This window comes from Sus scrofa, chromosome 2 (genome assembly GCF_000003025.6).
Source record: "Sus scrofa isolate TJ Tabasco breed Duroc chromosome 2, Sscrofa11.1, whole genome shotgun sequence".
Lineage (NCBI taxonomy): Eukaryota > Metazoa > Chordata > Mammalia > Artiodactyla > Suidae > Sus > Sus scrofa.
The window spans coordinates 112,171,384-112,194,516 of NC_010444.4; positions in this window are offsets into that span (position 1 = coordinate 112,171,384).

The window sequence follows — 23,133 nt, forward strand, 5'->3', positions numbered from 1 at the left end:
TATTTGTGTGAAAAATAAGGATGCTATTTTATGTATAACTATTCTAATTTTAATAGTTTTCTTGGGCCAAATGAAGTCTATTATTCTTTTTAATACAATAGCTTTCCAAGAATTTGTTGTCTTTGCTCTGCCCTGGGGCTGACAGTCAGCACTATATTCACCTCATTAGCTATTTCTGCTTCTCAATCATTTCTTCCCATTTGTTGTTGAAATTTCTTAACTTTTGAACTTTCCATGATATGGGAGACTTTCTTTCTGAATTTGGTCTGTTGAAATTCTCCAGATATCTGCATCAAAATAATATTAATAACAATAAGCCATATTAAAATAGCATGTCTTAAATTATATGGTCTTTCAAAGTTTCTAACTTCCCAAATTTGTTCAAAAGTTACTCTGAAATTCAGCTCAACAGATGTAACAGTAGAAACTAATCTAACCTGGGTGTACTTCCAAAAGCATTTTCATAAGTCTGTCAACCAACTATTAAAGAGAGTGAGTTAAGAATTGCACAAGAGGAGTTCCATCGTGGCGCAGTGGTTAACGAATCCGACTAGGAACCATGAGGTTGCGGGTTCAGTCCCTGCCCTTGCTCAGTGGGTTAACGATCCGGCGTTGCCGTGAGCTGTGGTGTAGGTTGCACACGCGGCCAGGATCCCGCATTGCTGTGGCTCTGGCGTAGGCCGGGGGCTACAGCTCCGATTCGACCCCTAGCCTGGGAACCTCCATATGCCGCGGGAGCGGCCCTAGAAATGGCAAAAAGACCAATAAAAAAAAAAAAAAAAGAATTGCACAAGACAGCACAGGTGATTACACATGACTACATGACCAGCATCTGTCATTCTAAAATGTCCCATCCCCATGCTTCTTTCAAAGGACTGTTAAAAGAAAAGGAAATTTATCAGTAGAACTTAAGAAAAGCTGCTTCCTCACTAGTATGGTAATAATTTCTCAGGGCAATCAACAATCAATCAATCAATAAGAGAAAAGGAAGAAATGATTCCTGGTATTCTATATAAAGAAAATGTCATCATACATAAGGGAAATGATAAGCAAATTTTTCAGTTTAATGAATAAGCTACTCAAACTTTTCACTGAAACATAACTTTGAACCCTGCTATTACCTGGGAGACAAAAGATAAGATCTTCCATTTCCTCTCTTGTTTCCATAGATCCTAAGAAATTGTTTAGATTGGCAAATAGTCTGTAAATAACATTTTGTCACTGTGAACAATCTGTTATTATAATAACTAAAGAAAAATATTCCAAACTGAACGGATAAGACAAATTATACATACAAATTATACATACAAACTGATAAGAAAAACCTATATGTCTAGGTTTTATTTTAGTATAAATCATATGATTTGCCTGAAATTTGTATATCTCTACATATTATTTTCTTATCTTTAGCTTTAAAAACTAGTGAAGGTTTTGTTTAGCTAACTTATTACTTTGGAGTAGATTGTTAGCTGAATTTCTACAAGCATTTTTTTTTTTTGCAAGAGAAAAATTTTTTAGTTTTGAACCAAGTTCTATATAATCTAGCCAGTTGGACTCTTAGAAAAGGTTTAAAGAAGCTCCATATAGCTTGGAGTAAAGATCTTTTTTTTCCTCTAGTGTGCAGAAACAGATATAGTCTGCAATTAACTTCAGACATTTCACAAGGGCATTTATTGACATTAAAATTTTTGCTTATTTGTTCAGAGAAAGAAGGGGGTGTTGGTAACGTCTCATACTTTTTCTCTGACACTGGTAATGTTTCTGAGATGAATACTTAGAATATTTTGTAAATAAAAGACAAACAGAAACATGTAGGATAGAACTGAAGCTTGGCATAGTTTCAAGTCCACTTCCAGGAACAGTTATGTCTTTGACTCAATTATCATGAAAGTGAGAATGAAAAAAGTTATGGAAATACTTTTTGAAACAATGTTAAGACTGTAAAAGGAAGAGAGAAGCAATTTTCTAAACATTTCAGGAAAATTTGACCCAGCTTGTCAAGATGGCTTTTAATAATCAGATTATCACACACCTTTTTTTATTATTAGAGTATAGTTGATGTACAATGTTGTGCCAATTTCTGCCATACAGCATAGTGACCCAGGCATACATATAAATGCTTTATTTTTCTCATACTGTCTTCCACAAGAGATTGGCTATAGTTCACTGCTCTATACAGTAGGACCTCATTGCTTATCCATTCTAAATGTAATAGTTTACATCTACTAAACCCAAACTTCCCTCCCTCCACCCTCCACTTTGGCCACCACAAGTCTATTCTCTATGTCTGTGAGTCCATTTCTGTTTGGTATATAGGTTATTTGTGCCACATTTTAGATTCCACATGTAAGTGATGTAATATGGTATTTGTTTTTCTCTTTCTGATGTAGTTTACTTAGTATGAGAATCTCTAGTTGCATCCATGTTGCTGCAAATGACGTCATTTTGTCTTTTTTCATGGTCGAGTAGTATTCTACTGTATATATGTACCAAAGCATCTTAACCCATTCATGGACATTTAGATTGTTTCCATGTTTGGCTCTTATGAATAGTGCTGTTTGAACATAGGGGTGAATGTATCTTTTTGAATTAGAGTTTTGCCCAGATATATGCCCAGGAGTGGGATTGCTGGATCATATGGTAGTTCTATATTTAGTTTGTTGAAGAACCTCCATAATGTTTTCCATAATAGTTGTACCAATTTACTTTCCCACCAACAGTGTGGGAAGATTCCCTTTTGTCCACACCCTCTCTAGCATTTTTTATTCGTAGACTTGTCAGTGATGGCCCTTCTGACCAGTGTGAAGTGGTACCTCATTGCAGTTATGATTTGCATTTCTTTAATACATAGTGATGTTGAGAATTTTTTCATGTGCCTATTGTTTATCAGTATGTCTTCTTTGAAGAAATGTTTCTTTAGGTCTTCTGCCCATTTTTCAATTGGGTTGTCTTGTTGTTATTGTGTTGAATGAGTTGTTTGTATATTTTGGAGATTAAATCCTTGTTGGTTGCATCATTTGCAAAAATTTTTTCTCATTCTCATAGTTGTCTTTGTTTTTTTATAGTTCGTTTGCTGTGCAAAAGTTTTTGAGTTTAATTAGGTCTCATTGGGTTTTTTGGTTTGTTATTTTTTATTGTCATTATTCTAGGAGGTGGATCCAGCAAAATGTGATTTATGTCAAAAAGTGTTCTTCCTTTGTTTTCCTCTAAGAATTTTATAGTATCTGACCTTACTTTTAGGTCTTTAATCCATTTTGAGTTTATTTTTTTATGGTGTTATAGAATGTTTTCATTTCATTCTTTACATGTGGATTAACATATATCTTGGTGAAGATCAGCAAGAGCACAAAACTGCATTTTGCTTAGCTGATGATGAAACTGCTCTTCAGTTTCATCATCAGATGAAATAGTCCCTACACATTCTCTATATTTTAAGCATACAGATAATCACAAAAATGTAACAAAAATGTAACTTTAAAAAATACTATTCTATAATAATTAAAAAAGTAAACCATGGACAATCACTGATCATATATAATGTGCCTGAATCAATATAAGCTCCATGAAAATAAAACTTGAATATGATCTACTCATCACATGGCTATTTTACTGCCTGATGTTTTTCCTTAACCCACTGTAGAGAAAGACAGCTGCATATCCATCCCACTGCCTCAGATGGAAACTGTCTACACCAAAAATTCACAAAATTCAGCTTACACTGAATAATGTCAAGAAAAAGAATTAGCAAGATAGAATTTAGGATACTCACAGGGAAAATTTTACTTGGGAAAGGAGTAACTGAGATCTAGGCCACTGGTAATTAATGTAATTAAAGTAACACCTAAGTTGCTGAGTATCACAACAAAGTTTAAAGCTGTAGACAGGTTTAAAGTTTAGAAAGCCTGACAATTTCCATTGTTGTTGTTTTCTTAGTCTTCCTCTTTTCTTTTTCTTTGAAATAGGCTTTTCAATTTGGTCTTTGTCCTAAGATAAGGTTAGACTTAATACACTTAGGTCAGTCAATCTTCTTAGTCCCATTACAATTTACCAATTAACTGTAAACCAAAAATATGCCTAAAGATCTGTGAGCCACAATAAATCTCCCAGTCAGAAATTCTCCATATGGTTTGTTTAGGCTAACATTATACTTTCTAACACAAAAAATAAAACCATAATTTGTAAATAGGAGAAATAGCTTGAAATTCTATAAGCAATTAACTTAATGAGATTAGAAAAATTACTGTTTTTCTACAATACAAAGAGAATTCAGTGAGGCAGAAAAACTGATCTCATTTGTACAGGAGATCCTAAGTGCAAATACTGATTAAAGCACAACTTCATGAAATCAGATCTGCACTCAGCAGATACCAGGACAGGAGAGATATTCGTTTAGGTTTGCTTCCGGAAGAATAAGATAAAATAATCCACTGCTTTTTAGAATAATAAACTAAATAACATGTCCAGACAAGTTACTCTCATTATCTCATTAGTAAGATAAGTAGCATCTTCTTGCATCTTCTTGAGGAACAGGGCTCTCAAGATCTCCCACCAAGCACTACCACCACCTACATACACATTAGAAATCCAACTTTGGGGCCCCATCCAGACCCCATCCCTAAATAGGGAACTGGGGATTGCGGGGCCAGAAATCTACATTTCCACCAGCTCTTCAGCAGATTCTAATATTATTGAAGTTTGAGGGTAGTTTCCCATTCAAAAGCAAACCCAGATTTTAATAATATGACAAGATGAGTTGGGTGATGCTTGGCTATTCTTCTGATGAATGTCAGCAGGAATTACCTTGGATACTAATGATCCTATAATATTTTGGTACAAGTGAAATTCATACCACACTTTTTTTTTTTTTTTTGATCTTAGGTGTCTGTTTAGGGTCTTCTGTCACTGAATTAAGCATAATTTAAAACAGCTTAAAGGAATATAAAAGTTTCTATTTATAAATGGTGTCTGGCCCATTTAATCTTTTAGGTAAAGAGCCTCAAAATATTGTGTTACTACATTTAAGTTAATTTGCATACATTTAACATTGTAAATAAGCAACTTATGTAGGTTTTTACCACAATTCAGAGGCCTGATCCAGTATTTCTGACTTTAAAATTGTTCCTCAGCTAGAATAGAATGACTGTTGTTTAGTTTTGTATTTTACAGATATCACCCAAGTGAAACAAGAAGCTACATCATGAGCAACATTAAAAAGAGATTCCATGATTCCTAGATTATTTTTTCTTCAGAATATTTGCATAATCTTAAAATTTAGTAACTGGCTGAGGCAAATGCTATATAAAAGAAGTTGTAGAATACTCAGTACATTTTCAGGAGTGATTTAGAGTCATACCCATCTTCATTATATGACAGAATTTGGATGATATTGTGCATTATAAGTGAATGTGCATCAAGACTTAGGTGGGAAAGATTATCCCAGGGCAGTGGTTCTCAAAGCATCATCCTTGGATCAACAGCATCAGCCTTTCCAGAGAAACTGTTAAAAATGAAAAATCTGTACTGCAGACCTGTTATATCAAACATCCAGGGGATAGGGCCTAGCACTAAGGGGGTAGCTTTCAACAACCCCTCAGGAGAGTCTGTGTTTACTAAAATCTGAGAGTCACTGCTCCAGTGAAGTGACTGCACATGTTTCAATCTTGTAGACATACTGTAATTTTCTTATGAGTTATGATACTGTCTTTTAAAACAAAATGCTTGACCTGTACATTCATTCAGCTAGCATTTATTGACTACCCACTTGATGCCCATAGGCATCGAGGTATGCTCATGAAGAAAACAACCATGTCCCTAAACTGACTGAGCTTAGAATCTATACTGTTTTGTGGGAGAGAAAAACAAACAGTAAGGCAAAAAATACTAACTATAAAGAAGAGTAATGAAGTGTGTGAATAGGGAGCAGTATAAAGTAAAACAGGGTGTGAGTGGAGAAAACTTTCTATAGATAGGTACACTGTCTGTCCTAGGAGGTGAAATTTGGAGGAAAGACTAGCAGGAGTGAGGGCTACACATCAGAAAAGAGCCCTGCTGGAGTTCCCATCGTGGTTCAGTGATTAATGAATCCAACTAGGAACCATGAGGTTGAGGGTTTAATCCCTGGCCTTGCTCAGTGGGTTAAGGATCCGGCGTTGCTGTGAGCTGTGGTATAGGTCTCAGACATGGCTCGGATCTGGTATTGCTGTGGCTGCAGCTGTGGTGTAGGCTGGCGGCTATAGCTCTGATTAGACCCCTAGCCTGGAAACCTCCATATGCCATGGGTGCGGCCCCAGGGGAAAAAAAAAAAAAAAAAGAAAACCTACTAAATAGGATAAAATATTTTCAAATGATAGGATCAATAAGGGGTTAATATCCAAAATTTATACAACCCAGTATCAAAAAAGTCCCAAACAATCTGATTAAAAAACGGGCAGAAGACCTGAGTAGACATACTCAGGTATGTCTAAGAAGTCATACAGATGCCCAGTAAACACATAAAAATTTGCTCAACATTGTTAATCATCAGAGAAATGCAAATTAAAAGTACAATGAGATATCACTTTACACTTGTCAGAATAGCTATAAGTTGTCCCAAATAGATATTCCTTCATTCTCTGACTTTCCTTCTTTCTCCTTATTTCCTGTAGTCCTTTCCTTCACCAGTAATCCCATGTGCTGCTGCTAAAAGCCATAGAAATGCAACAAACTATCTAATGAAAGTCTGGGACTTTATGGGAATGATTCCCAGAGGGAAGACCTAATGGTCTTTGTAAGGATGTAGAAAGCTAATTTAATTTATGATGTAATGTTAAAATAGCACCTTTCTTATCTTCAAATTTTTAGTAAAACTCAGTCACACCACAGCCACAGCCTTATGTCTGTGCCAGGATGGTTTCTAGTGTATAGCAAAATTAGGACTACTATAAATAATTAGAGAGAAGAGCTTTGTACACCGTTCTGCTTACAAGATCCCATATCCTGAAGAAAATGAGGATATCACCACAATAGTTCAGATAATGGTGGCTACCTACAAAGTCTCTTGGACACTCACTGGCCATCATCAATAAAGAACTGTTCAATCTCTCTAGAAGACCTCATCTGTTCCAAGTACCAAATAAATACACCACCTATATGTAGGGAGAGGGTTGAAGAACTGAGAGGGAGAGAAAGAAGGCAGGGAGTGAGAAATCAAGCCCATTGTCCTGCCTCCAGACAACATGTGCACCTGGGAAGAAATTTGCTGGTTAATTCTTTAAAATCTCCACGTATATGAAGGGCACCATATTTCTTTGTGTGTGTTTGTGTGTACCATGTCTTCATCCATTCATTTACTGATCAACATTTAGGTTGCTTATATATCTTGACTTGTAAATGATCCTGCTATGAACATTGGAGTGCATGTATCTTTTAAATTAGTGTTTTCACTTTCTTCAGATATATTCTCAGGGTGGATCAAATAATAGTTCTATTTTTTTTTTTTTTTGAGGAAGCTCCATAGTTTTTTTTTTCCACAGTGGCTGCACCAGTTTATATTCCACCAACAATGCACCAGGGTTCCATTTTTTCCATATCCTTGCCAATATCTGCTATTTGTAGACTTTTTTTTTAATAGCTGGGAAGTATCCTGTCAATTTTGTCTAGTTTTGTTGTGTTTTATTTTTGTAGACTTTTTGATGATAGCTACAATTAATGCCAAGAGACTTTGTTCTATATTTTCTTCTAGCAATTTTATGGTGTCTGGTCTTAAATCTAGTCTTCAATCCCTTTTGAATTTATTTTTATATATGAAATGAAAAAATACTCTAATTTTATTTTCTTATGAGTATCTTCTCAGTTTTCCCAGCACCACTGTTGAAGAGAATATCTTTTCTCCATTGTATATTCTTGCTTCCTTTGTCACATATTAATTGACCATAAGTATGCAGATTTATTTCTGGGCTATCTATTCTGTTCCATTCATCTATGTATCTGGTTTTGTGCCAACACCATACTGATTTGATTACTATAGCTTTGTAATATAGTATGAAATCAGGAAGCCTCACACCAGAGCACAGTATTTATTAGGAATTTTCTTCATTTAATGAGTGATATTTTTATGTGCAAAAATACTTGGTTCAGCAACTATGCTGGAAAGAGCAGTTCTATCACTTTTGTCTGTTTTCCTCAGAATTTATGAGTATATGTGTGTGTGTGTGTGTGTGTGTGTGTGTGTGTGTGTGTGTGTGTGTGTGTATCTATATATATACACACATATATATCCCCTTTATCTCTAGCCCTATTCCCTTGGTGGAACTCCAGACAAGAATAATTGTGTATTTGACTCCCTTACATAACATCTCTACATGGATATATCAGAGGTACCTCAAAATTGATTGGCCAAAATCATGTAAATTAAAGACTAAATAAATAAAACTTGATTATCCCCTCATACTTGCTCTTCTCCTAATTATCCCCACTTAGTAAATGGCACCTCTGACCACTCAGTTGCTTAAATAAAAATCTCAGTGGTTTCTTTGTTTCTTTCCTGTTATCCTTCTCTCTCATCTAGTTCATCATCAAATACTAAAATTCCGCATTTAAAAAGATATTCCTGGAGTTCCCTTCGTGGCGCAGTGGTTAACGAATCCTACTAGGAACCATGAGGTTGCGGGTTCGGTCCCTGCCCTTGCTCAGTGGGTTAACGATCCGGCGTTGCTGTGAGCTGTGGTGTAGGTTGCACACGCGGCTCGGATCCCGCATTGCTGTGGCTCTGGCGTAGGCCGGGGGCTACAGCTCCAATTCAACCCCTAGCCTGGGAACCTCCATATGCCGCGGGAGCAGCCCAAGAAATAGCAACAACAACAACAACAAAAGACAAAGGACAAAAAAAAAAAAAAAAAAAAAAAGATATTCCTGAAAGGGTCCAATTCCCACCCAAGCTACCATCATCTTTCCCATAGATTGGTACAAGAAATTCTAACAGGCCCCTTTTTCTAATCTTGCTGCCTATGTTTCAGCCTTTCCCAGCAGCCAAATAGTATCGCTAAGAAAAAAAATCAGACCATGCCACTACTTTACTTAAAAGATCCCAATAATGCCCATATCCACTTTGGAATAAAAAACAACTTTTTTTCTTTGTCTTATAAAGCCATACATCATCTAGTCTTTACCTATCCCTCTGCCCCATGGCCTCAAACTCGCTATACTGCTCACCTCTTACTCATTGCACTGCAGACCTATTCAATACTGTAACCACTAGCCACATGTGGCTATTTCAACTTCACGTCAAGTCCATTAAACTTAAATAAAATTAAAAACTCAGTTCCCTATTTTCTCTAGATACATTCCAAGTGTCTAACAAGCATTGGCAGTTAGTAACTGCTATATTGGACATCTCAGAGGTTTCTGTAATCACAAACAATTCTATTGGACAATGCTACCCTAAACAAACTAGTCCCCCCTTTTTAAATATGCCAGATGTAGTCTCACAACAAAGTCTTTGTCCTTGCTGTTCCTTCTGCATGAATTGCTCTATCCCAATCTGTCTAGTTCCCTTTCACTTATGGCTCAGTGTAAATGTCATTACTATGGTCTGAATATTTGTATCCCCTAACATTCATATGTCAAAGCCCTTATTTCCAACGTGATGGTATTTGAGACAGGCCCTTTGGATGTTAATTGGGTCATGAGAGGAGAGATATAGTCAGCTCTCTTACTATACCTAAAAGGTACATGATCATGTATCTTTTCTTATTCTGTAAATATTTTCTGAAAATATTTTAATTGTATTTTAAATCATCATCATATTATACTGTCTTAAACTGCCTAAAGGTTCATGAAGTAAAATTTTCAAAAGCAAATTTAATTACATTATATTAGACAAAATCTTGCTATAAAGAAACTAAGCTAGTCATTAAATCAAATTTAGGGACACATCTGTATGAGGATACCAAATTAACCATAACCTAATTGATTGGTAAGCATTTGGTTCTTTCCTGTTATCCTTCTCTCTCATCTAGTTCATCATCAAACATTAAAATTCCGCATTTAAAAAGACAAAAGTGATTAGATCAAATTAAAATAGTTTAGACCCTTATATTATTTTGCTGCGGGCATCTCAAGTCACATAGATACAGCCAAAACGTCAGGTGAAAACATCCCTGATGATAATTCCAGTTAGAACTTTCTAAGTATGGAAATCATACCTTTATTTGTTCAAAGAGAGCAGGTTTACACAGCTAGGCTTTTACGTATCTGGTCTTCTTTGGAGGCAGTTGTACTTAAGAGAAATAAATTCTCCAAGGAACCTACTTAGTGGGGCATCCATGTCACAGTCCTCGAAGAGTCCATTCTGAGGAGACTCCTGTTAGTTCATTCATATGAAGATTTTCTGAAGCAGTTGTAAGCCAGGGTTTTATCATATTCATCTTTATATCTTCCCCAGGACCTACAACATTACATTGAATATTAGATGAACTACAAACATTTAAGAAATCAATATTTAAAAGGCAAATGAAACAAAATAGCATACAATTGTCTTTTTAGAGGAAGTTATATAACTTCAATGAAACTTCTGGCCATTCATGAGGCTTCTCTTAATTTTTCATATCCCCCTTAGGCACTCAGGAAGGAGGCTCAGACTATTTTCAGATAGAAATGTGGGTGGCATCCTCCAGTGCAGTGTCTTCAAATGAGAACATAGTGAGGAGATAAGAATTAACTTCATATCCAAACTGCTGAATAAGAACAAGCTCCAAAAACAGAGAAAGGCCCACACTGCCAAAGATAGCTTGTTACTAGAGCATTGTAATACTTGAGATTTACTGCTTATTAAAATGCAAAAGGCCATTACTTCTCCCCAGAACAAATTTTGTGAACAGAGATGAACCTAGGAAGCTTTTAGCCCATTTCCTGAATCATAAACAAAGAGCTCTACACACAGCAACTCTATGAGATGTAAAGGGGAGTATATTATATGATCCTTATTGGATTACTCAAAGCCTCAGAGAAGCTCCTTTCACAAGTGATATAAATCAAAGCTAACTGCTTCCATAGAAAAGCAATCAAGTTTTTAAGAGAATATCTTTGTTCCTGAGGTTGCACAGTAAGATTTAGATTCTTCTATTAGGACTTCTACTATGGAGCATACTTAAGTAATTATAAAAATTCAGCCTAGAAAAACACCTGGACAGACTCCTAAGGGAATTAAATCTTTCGGTTTCAAGTTTTGGATACTTTACAGACATATTTCCCCATCTACTTCTGAAAACACGCACACACACAGACACACATACACACACCTCCCTTGAACATAGCAAATTAATATATTACATAGAATGAGTTATAGAATTTTTCACATTTTATGTGCTTCTAGAAAGAAAGTAACCCTAAAAGAGCTTACATTTTGAAAAAAATTAAACCAAAAGAAAACGTATCTTTGGGAGTATTGAGGAAGATGTTTAAAAATGTGAACTCATTCTTCCAGAATCTCTTATATTAATCAAGACAGGATTCCACAAACTTACTGAGACTTACTGAGAGATGTCTTTAAAATGAGGTCAAACAATAGTGACATCTCAGCTAAAAATAATTTGCTGCAAGGTGTAAACATCCTCAGGGGGTCCATAAGAAGGCTTTCATTTTCCTGTCTATCACTGCTTTGTGGTCAAATATTTAACAGCGCTCTAGATTTGAAAACAAATGCAAATCTTTCATTTTTTGAAGCTGACTTTTGCCATTCAAAATAGTAACAATCATTTTCTCGAACTGCAAGTTAGAAGAACTGGCTTTTATTTGTTGCTTATTTGAGAATTTGAGCAAATCAAAATACCTTCCAAATTTTGACTTTTTCATAAAATACATATTAAAAATCAAATATGAATTTCCCCCTTTAGGAAGTCTCCAAGAATGAATTATTATCCAGTTGAAAAGTATTTATTGACTCGTACTTTTGTGCCTGTGACTATGCTAGATTGTGAAAAATACAAAATAACCACAAGCTGTAGTTTATGGCATCAAGGAGCCTGTGGTTTAGTAGACTACAATAACACATGAAAATATGAGAATAACACAAGATAATACATATGTGTTAAATTCCATGGCAAGAATATAGGTGTTCTAAGAATTCGGAGACATGGGAAATTAATAGAATTTCTCAGGGTTGGAGAATTTGTGAAGAAAGTGATTCTTAAGTTGGGCAGAGGGATTTAGATTTCATGTGATAAATCTTATTTCAGAGTAATTGTAAGTTTTTGAGCAGGAAATGACAGATGAAACAAACACTGGCGAAACATTTACATGGTGTCACTATGCAATAAGTCTTAGATGATAGAAGAGGGTATGCTAACTAGAAGCTTAACACCATGCCTGAGGAACAATATGATAAAGGCATGGGCTGTAAGGTAGGTTGTAGGAATAGAGAATTAATGTCTGGAAGGAAAATGATAGGTTTTCATAATTAAATGGAAATAGTGCTTATTGCTTAGGATGTATATTACAAGAATTAATAACCAGGCACCCATAAAACTTAATAACAACTCTTCCAGTTTGTATTCTTCTAAAAGCACTCTCCTGAGACAAGCACATTGATGTAAGTTGAGAGAAATTCCCAGGAAGGTAAAATGAGGAAGTGGGAAGAGAGAGACATGGAAAAGAGAAAAGCTAGTAAAGAGTACCTCTAATGGGCTGGTTAGCAAAATGAATGAATATTGGGCTCAATCCCACTGGGGACCTTCAAAGACACCATGACTGACATGTTTCAGAATTTCCCCACTGGAAGCTGAGGAGGCTAGTAAATTCATCCACTCACTTCTATACCATTGGTAGGAGGTTGCTCCTATTGGCATCATTTGCCCCATACTTCTGAGGTGGACCCATCTAGGGGTTGAGCAGCCTATTCCATCTTGGAGAAAGCCCTGAGGAGAAAAGCAGAGGGATGCAGTAGTGCAAGCCTGAAGTACAAAACTAGCAATAGCACTTTGTATCCACAGCTGCACTAAAACCAGGTGGGAACACAGAAGGTCACACATGAGCATCTACTATAATCACACATTTACTCAAACTCTGCAAACAAGGGTACCAAATGGAAAGAAGCCACAGAGAGAAATGGAACTTAGTAATTTCAAAACTCAGGTTCTGGCTCAGAGGTCTTTGGGTAGGAATTCACTTTTATCCTCTGTGAGACTTTAAATAAGTTACTTCCTCTAAACCTCCTCAGTTCTTATCTAACTTGTATCAATGTTAGGAGAATTCAGTGAGTTAATGTATGTAAATTAATTAGACTTGGTGCAAGAAAAGATCCTCTAAAATATTGGGTCTTATGTTTTAATTGGAATTCCTAGGAAATGTGCAGCAAAAAAGTCAAATTTGTAGCAGTTTTCAATATAGGTTTCACAAATTGAAATTAGCACTTTGGTATGCATTTTATTCCAGTGACAGGATTGTTGATGGCCCTAAGTAAGTAACTTAGTAAAGTTCTGAAATAATACTAGCAAGAATGTGTTTAAGTACCTGAATATCCAATTAAAATCTTCACTTTTACCAAATAATAGTAAAGAACACTCCACAGCCACTGTTCCCAATCTCTGATCTTTGACAAATATCTGGTTTCTCTATAGCATGTCCAGGCAATGGAACTGTGCTCTTCTAAGCCCTGGCATCACCAACCAGGTTAGTGTTTACTCTGCAATAACGCACAGTTCTCCTGAGGTGAGTTCTCTGACTTTTAGACTTGACAGAGAACTACCATTCATTCCAGGTATGACAAATGCATGTTATTGGTTTCCATCATGCACTCCAACCTGTCATAAATAATACTAAGGGAACCAATTTTAAAGACAGCTAAAGATCAACCAAAAAGCAGTCTGCTTGCATGATCATGGTCAATGTCCACCTCCTTCTTTATTCATTATGAGTCTCAAAGTCAGCAGTTCTATGGAGTGCTACAATAGTTCAACTGCAGTAACTATTTATAGGCACATAAACTAATAGGTTCGGGACATAGATCCATATAATATTCAGTCCAAAAATGACCTAAGACTTCCAGATTTTTGTCATAAAGGGAAAAAACAGAGATCCAAACATACTAAATTATTTACCCATAGTCACACACTGATCCAGAACCAGACAGACCATACACACCTCATTCTCTTTCTTCTTCTGCCCTACAAAGCTTCCTCTCCCAAGCTGAACCATAAATTTCAGCAGGATACTGATAATTGAGAAAAGCTAGATTGAACAAGGCTAACAGAATGGTAATAAGAACAACAATAATGCCAGCTACCACTTCATAAGTTTCCAATAGTGATTCAGCTGTAAATATTAACAGAAGAAACAGTTATTTCATATTTTCATTCCACGAGTACTCTTCATGTGCCCATTATGCCTGGTGCTGTGAGTTAGAGCAGTGAATAAGAAAGTTACAGACCCTAAAATCTATTTTAATTATTTATTTACATAATGGTGTAATATTATAAGCTCATGTCCTTATGAATGAGAATGTGACGAGGCAAAACTCATCAGATTCCAAAGTGAGTGCTCTGAAGTGCCTGCTACTTAGGCTTTTTAGGAAAACCTGCATAGTCACACAATACGGAAAAATTGATAAGATAATCTTTACAGCATTGTCAAAACTTACAGTATGAGCTCTCCTAAATTTGTTTTATACTGATTATACAAACTCACACTAAGTCTAACAACATTTGGGTTTATGGTCCTTTACAAGTGATATATTTTTAAAATTACTGATCAAGTTATTTTTAAGATTATTTAACCCTGTACAAGTAGGAGAAACTTTTCTTTGATGAAATTAAAATGTAAAATGAAACATACTTAACAGTGTTCTAAATATATGTAGTGTCAGGAGGCTTTTAACTTCAAATCAATTATCAATGTTTAAATGAGCTCTTTTTCATTAACTGGTCATTTTTCTAGATTATATATGGAAGTTGTAGAAAGTTATTACAAGAATTTTCTTTCCTTTCAGGCAAGAAAATTTTAGTAAGAACATTCATTAAAGATTGCAGGGAAAAAAGACTATGGTGACTAATTTTGACTTTCCTGACCAATTTCTTTCAAGATAGAAACAGTCTAGGAATCACCCATAATAGAAAAAGGAATAGTGTTTTGCTTCCTTTTTTTTCCACTCATAATTATTTTGCCTTTTTTGCATAATTGACAAGCTGTTTTTAAAATGTATATGGAAATGTAAAGGACCTAGAGGGAAAAAAATCAATCTTGAAAAATAAGAATAAATTGGAGGATTTACACAACCTGATTTCAATGCTTACTAAAACAAAGCTATAGTAATCAAATCAGTGCTTTATTGGCCTAAGGGTAGATAGACAAACAGATAAAAGGAACCAAATACAAATTCTAGAAATAGACCTACACTTAAGGAAACTACTTGATTTTTAACAAATGTGCCAAGGCAATTTAATAGGGAAGGAAAGATTTTTGACAAATAGTGCTGGAGAAAATGTGAAATGACCCCATCTGACATGATTTACTAATTCAGTGGAAAGTATGTGTGTAATTATAAAAGCTAAACCTCTAATACCTCTGGGAAGGAAACGAAAGAAAGTATCTTCACAACCTTGGCTATACAAAGTTTTTTAATACAAAGCACAGAAAATATTAACCATAAAAGGAAACAATTGATGGAATGAACTGTACCAAATTTAAAATCTTTGCTCATCAAAGTAAATGGCAAGTCACAGATTAGGAAAGCTTTGTGGAAAAGGGCCCTTATTCAGACTATATAATGAATTTCAACAAAACTTAATAATAATTAAAGACAAAAGAAGCCATTTTAAAAATGGATGAAAGACTTAGACACTTTACAGTCCAATAAGCAGCCAGTAAAATCTCAACATTATTAGACATCAGAGAAATGCAAATTTCAGCTACAGGAATATACTCCTATATACTCACTAGAATGGCTATTAAAATATTGACAATGCCAAATGAAGAGGAAATGGAACTCTTATATGTTGTTGGTAGGCATGAAAAATGGTGCAACCACATTAGAAAACTATTTGGAAGTTTTAATGCACCTAGACTATGACCCAGTAATTTCACTCCTATTAATCTACCCCCAAAAAATGAAGCTAATATTCATAACCAACAAGACAGATAAAAGAATGATCATAGCAGTTTTGTCCATTAAAAAAAATTTAATGTCCATTCCCAAACAAATTGTGGTATATTCAAACAAGGGATACTACTCAGCAATAACAGTATTCACAACCACTGGCTGAAGCCAGACATGAAAGAGTATATACAATATCGTTCCATTATATAATATTTTAGAACTGTGGTGATAAAAATCAAAACAGCAATTGTTTATTTGAGATGGGCCTGGGGATTGACTGGTAAGGAGACATAAGGATATTCTTGGGTTATAAAAACACAGAAATGTGGCTCACATGGATGTCTGCATTTGCCAAAATTCGTATTTGTAAACTTGAGATCTGTGCATTTAGCTTATGTCCCAATTAAAAAAACATAAAAAGGGAAAAACAAATTCTGATGAATATTAGAGATTTAATTTTAATAGCTGACTTCTTCTAAACATATATTAAACCAAGAAAAAAGAATAATAAATTTGTATTCTGCCTGTTTTCCTCTCTGCATATGAAATATAATTGGTCCTTCATTGTTATTCAATGATCTGCCTCTCAGACTGGAAACTCCTAAGAAGAGCTCTAAATGTTCTTAGCTCCATCTATATTTAATGAAACAAACCTAGCCTATTATCAGGTGAAATATATTTGAATTCATTTTTAGCCAAACATGTCCTAATTTTCACATTATGTTGTAATGCTAAACAGAAATCCCATCCTCATGCTAAATTTGAGGCCAAGAAAATAGATTGTAATAATTTAAAATATGATTTGTATTCTTCTGAACTTCTTTGGTTTTCTGGTCATTAGGGGTACTTTAAACATTGCCTACATTTACTTATAAGCATCTTTTGTTTTCCAAATATTTCTTCATATTCCTTCCAAAAAATTTTTACCTAATTATGATTTCAAATTCAGCCATATTTGGACACACCTATGTAATTTAAGTTACGTTTGGAGGTTCCCTATGATTATCTATTCAAAAAAAAAGCTATTTTCAGCCCCCTTTCTTATGGGCTTTCATTCCTAAAGTCAGAGACCATTTGTTCATTCAGTACTACTTTCTATTTCGTATTCTAAGGTGTCTGAGGCCGGTGATGAGACCTTTTAATATAGAACTAAGATTTCTCAGTCTGTATAACAGGAACAAATTAGGGCATTCATCTAAAAAAAGCAAAGTACTTGAATAGTGCAATCTCTGATGAAGAATGGGCAAAAATGGTACTTGAGTCCTCTAAATTAGAGCATTAGTTCTTGTCCTTGGCAGGGAAAAAAATCAGAAGAACATTAGACTGAACTAAATTGAACAGAGAAGACAGTAGTGAAGAATAAACTGGAAGGTGCTCAAATCAGGAGAGTGAAGGTGAATGCTGAGAACATAACAAGTTTCAAAGGTAGGATGCTTAATACCCAGGGATCTAAATCACATGACACACTATATTCAGTCGTGCCCAATCTAAGCTTCACAGTTTCTCAAGATAGAAAAGCAGTGTTCCCAGTTCAGGCTGCAGATACCCAAGAGGAGCTGTTGATGTCAGATATAAAAGTGGGAATCAGGGCCAAGACCTTAAACAAAATGAAGTAAAAAGTAAGAAAATTATCCAGATAATTCAAGTTAAAAAAAGAGGTTTTGCATGAAGTATCCATAAATTGAGGAGTATTTTTGGCTTATGATTTTGAAAAAAAAAAAAGAGGTGTCAACTCTTTTCTTTCTTCTAAGAAACTCATTTCTTTCTTCTAAGAAATGAAGCAGATTAGAGGATTTGTGAGTCCCTTCTAATTATTAGAATCTATGTTTATTGCCTCAATTACCTGAATATTTCAAGCAAGGATGTTTGGGACTCAGAATATTCAAATAATTATCATAAATTTTCATTTAATTTTGCATGTATGGACACAATGGGGTTTGTATTCTATCTGGGAGCTTTTTAAGTTTGGTGGAAATTCCCCCAATGAATACACTCTGTGGATCCCAAGGCTAACACATTTACAGGGGAGAACACAAAAATTTGTGGGCTATATATTTTCTGTATAATCAAGGGTTAAGAGTTTTGATGCCAAGAATTTGAATTTAAAATTCAAATATCCCTGCTTTTTAAAATATTTCTTAAATTTATACTTTGAATATCAAGTAGCTTGGTTAAAAAGATAAGCAATAGAAATTTTCCATTTCTGAGTGAAATTAAGGCTTTCTTTAATAATTCAGAGAATTATGTATCTCTAATCCAAAACTAACAAACATAGAAGCATAAATACTATTATGAGTACATATCTCTTAAGAATAATTTTATATTCAGAACCACATAAATCCAGCTTAAATATAGAAAAGACACAAAGCCAAGAAAAGAGGTATCTTAAGTATTTTCTTAAACTAAGTGTTTATTGATTAGTGCTTTTAAATGAATTTCTTTTGTAAAGCCAAAAAATCAAATCGTAATGAAGTCTCTTAATAGGATGGCTATGTAATTTCATGTAGTTTGGAGGGATGCTGGAGGTATTTTTCAGTTACCAAAGGAAACTCTTTAAAAGCATAGATCCAACTTTATTCTTCTCTGAACCTCCCACAGCACCTTCCTCATAAGTCCTGCTCAATAAATGATTCCTTATCCTAATAAAAGATGGAGCATATTCCCACAGGAAGATAAGACACTTGGGAGGTTGTTCAAACATACTCTCCAAAGAATAACTTAAAGTTCAATTTAAAGATTCAGATTTGAGGGCCCTGCCCATATGCTCCAAATCAAGATTTTAAGAAGAGCCAGGAAGTCTGTTTAACAAGCAACCTATGTGATTTTTATAATCAAGCAAGTTGGTAAATAGTACAATGTGAAATTAAACTGGGAGCATCACAGCAAGAAGAGAGGGGTCTCCAAAATTCCAACTAAAATTTTAAGGTCTCCATAATTTGGCCTTAGCTTAACCTTCCAGTATCATCCCCTAAATTCTAAAAAAAATCAGTTTTGTTGCTGTCAGGCTGGTCTACTCACAGAAAGCATAGTGGATGAAAAGAGTATGATATTATCATAAATATACTTGGATTTGAATTCTGGCTTATACCAGTAATAGTTTTGTGATTCTGGCATCATTAGTAACTTGCTTGTTTCTACACACATGGGTTTGGCTATAATTAATAGCCAGGACATCCACCCTGCACTTGACACTGTAACTAGAAGAAAAATGTCTGGCTCTTACTGCAAAGAAGAAAACTAATCAAGACTTGCCCTGGTGCCTGAAGACAAGCTAAATGCTGACACTCCTTCCACCTCACTTCTTCCTCCTGATAGGAGGCAAATTATGTCACATGCTTAGGTTAATGAACTCTTACTTTGCTACTGGTCATGATAAGTGACAACCTTCTAGTTTTGCCGAAACTGTAAATGTTACTCAAATAAAAAAGTCATTATTATCCCCTATTTCTATAGAGACATGTCACCTCAACACCAATTTCTAATTTCCATTGTCTACATTCATATGCCTGGATGCCAGACTCATGATGATCATGCAATTGTGATACAAGAAACATTAACTACTCCAAGAAACAAAAAATCCTCAAGGCCACAGCTAGTATCTTTTATTCACATAATGGATACATGTCTCATGCAATATTTCATACTTTAAATTGTGTGCCTTCTTATTTAAGTGCCACAGAATTGGGATTACTACATTTATTTGGCTATGAAAAGGAAAACAACCCAGATGGCTCTGAATAAGAAACACAGTACTAAAACCAGTGCCTAATCACATACCAACCAGGCAGGAGTTAAGGCAAACAATTTATTTCAAATGATAACAAACCCTTTGCAAGTCATAACCGATATGCTTGAGCAAAAAAAAATCATTGAACCTCACTGTGAGTCAGTAAAATAGGAATAATAACACTAACATGGTGGTGCCTTTGAATAAAGTGCCTGGCAAAGACATCAGCACATAGTAAGAAATCTGTAATTGTTAGTTCCTTTCCCTCTTTCTCTATGATACACCAAATATGCCCTGCCCATTTCTCATTTTTGAAGCTTTGCTCATACTAAGGCTATCCATCATGCTGAGCCTACCTCCATCAAGCTCATTCAAATCAATCCAGCTTTCAAGAACCAATTAAACCCCACGAGATGATGTTCTGCCTTAGTGCATTCACTTTGGGCCACAAGACTCTTTCAATATTCTAGAATTCACATCATGTCATTGTTAGAAAAAATTAGACTCTATAATCAAACATTGATATAAATTTCTATCTAACATGTTACACATGTACATTTATTCTGCTGAATTAGCTTGTAAAGAGAGGGTCAGTGTCATATGCTTCTGTATATTTCCCCAATGCAAGGACTGTAAGCTGAACATAGCAAGAAAAATAAAATAACTCCTGTCTACCCCATTCTTACTAGGACTGGAAATGTAGTTGGAAAAGAAGAATTTATATCCAACTGAGATACTGAATCTACTAAAGGGTAGCTCTCAATTCACCAGAGACATTGTCTACATTGAAAACATTACACTGTATTTTTAAAAGTTAGCACTAGCCTGCTCGTAGGAGTGGAGTAGAGGTTGATACACTCTTCAGTAGGGAAATGAAGCAGCACATAGCGAAAGTCTTATCCGTGAACATCTCCTTTGTTCTAGCAATTCCATTTCTCAAAATTTGCCATGAGGAATGACAGCTGTGTTTAAAAACAATGTCCATGATATTTTGTTTAAAATGGGGAAAATATGGAAAGAGCTTAAAATAGTCTTAATATGAAATTGATTAAATGAAATACAATGCCTCCATTTAAAATAATGTCAAGAAAGAAATACCTAATGACATTTAAAAGAGCATTTATACTATCTTAGTATAAGATGTAAGTTACATAAAAATATCATATAACATTCTTTTTGCAAAAATATAAATGTATACCAGTTCATAGAAATAGATGAAATGGCTATATAGAGATGATAACCCCTGGTTTGAGGAATTGTGGATGGAAATTTTCTTCTTTGTGATATTCTGAATATTCCAAATTCTGTAATGTTTTACTTTTTACATTGACACTGAGATACCTTAAGAATAAATTTTAACAAAGAAAATATAAGTGAACTAAAGAAGTTAAGCCTTTTTATATCTCTACTTGCAAAATTCTGTTATTAACAATAATATTTGGCATGATCAAACATTGAAATAAAATTGGTACAATTCAGATACTGAACTGATTTAAATGTAATTTTAAAATATTTGAAAAATGGCACTAATCTCCTTTAATGGGACAGTTTAACATATATCTAGAGAAAGTGACAGAAAAGAAGAAAAAAATTAAATATAAATCAAGAAATATATAAAGAAGTGCCAAAAGAAGAGCATAGCATTTCTCCATCTAAACTGTTACATCGGAAATTAAAAGCCTGAAGATTCTCACATGGGAACTGATTTAAGATAATGGAAAGTCATAGCATTGTCAACACCCTTTCCCTGTGTTTTTTGATACTTTTGATCTTATAAACTAGATAGATAAATGCCACAGTAAACAGGATGGGATAATTTGATAGAAATTATGTTTAAACATATTTTATGTTAATATTTCACATGAATTCAACTTAACACACTAATGAAGCACTAGTAGAAAAATGTGTTTTCTTTCTCTATGACCTATTTGTGTGGTCCATATTTCATGAATGTCCAATGAATTCTAAAAGTTGACTTTGAGCACACATTGTCTACCTTTTTTTGTAGGGGAAAACAGTGCAGACAAGGTTACCTGAACAGATAGGTAGGAGTAACTATACCTATCCCAGAAAACAAAACAAAACACAATGGAGTATTTATTGGCATTGCAAAGATAGAAGCCTAGGAAGAAGATTGAGCCAAAAGAACACTGGCTACAAATATCTGGTCATAGTGCTTCAGCATTAGGAGGGAAGTTTGCACAGTGCAGACATACTCTTTCTGAGAGAACACACACTCTTTCCAGATGTTGCTTGATCACTGAACTGGTGGACAGTTCTATGAATATCTGAGCTCATTCACTAGGGATCCAAGAAGAATCCAAACATTCTTATTTGAGACATTAACCAAGCATGGATATACTCTTCCAAAATCAAGAATAAATTAATAGAAATGAAATCCATACACAACTGAGTAAAAATGTTTATAACAAACAAAAAGCAAAGAAAAAAAGTATAGCACTAAAAATAGAAAAAATCCATTTTGGGAAAATATTTACGAAGGAAGCAAACTTCAGATAGTATCTGTTCATGTTGTCCTTTAAATTCAAGAAAATATTTGCTCTCTGAAACAAAAACTCACTATAAAATATAAAAAGACAACAGGCTGAGTGGAAAGGAGAAGTTTTTGAAAAAAAAAAAAAAGCTGAATCAAATATAGCAAGAATATAAGAAAGCTAATGGTGCCAAAGCAGAATTAAAATTGCAAAAGTTGTTGAAAAAGAAAAACTACACTAAGAAGAAAAATTTAACAATGTAAGAGAAACCTGCTTAATTTATCAGTTACATTCCATGTGCCAGACATTATATGATTTCTCTGTGTTAATTAGTTTGCGAAATTTGACACCTTTATAAAGGAAGTACTATTATGTCCAATAATAAATGAGAAAACCAAGACAGAAAAAACCAATGCCACAGCATGCAGTAGGTTGGAACTGAAGAGTTTTTCTTTCTACTAAATATGTAGAAATGCTTTTCAAAACAAACTTTTGAAAGAAATAAAGGTAAATACTCAGGATTCATAAATGAAGACAAAAATAAGGCAAAGATGTACTTTGCAATGATGCTACAGGAGTCCAGGCCAACTGTCCACACAGAATAAGGCTGAGTGGAGGCAACATGAGCTCCAACATCCATCCATTCAGAGGCAGGGGATGTAGATTCTGGAAGCATGTATCTGGGACCTGCAATTAAGTCCCAGAAATAGAGCATAGTTCACGTATCCAGGTTTGAAAATGGCAGGGTAGCTGACAAAGCCACTTAAGGAAAAAAAAAATCTGCAAGAAATATAATAATCCACACATAGTTCAAATATGATTGTGGAATATCAACTTAAACTGTC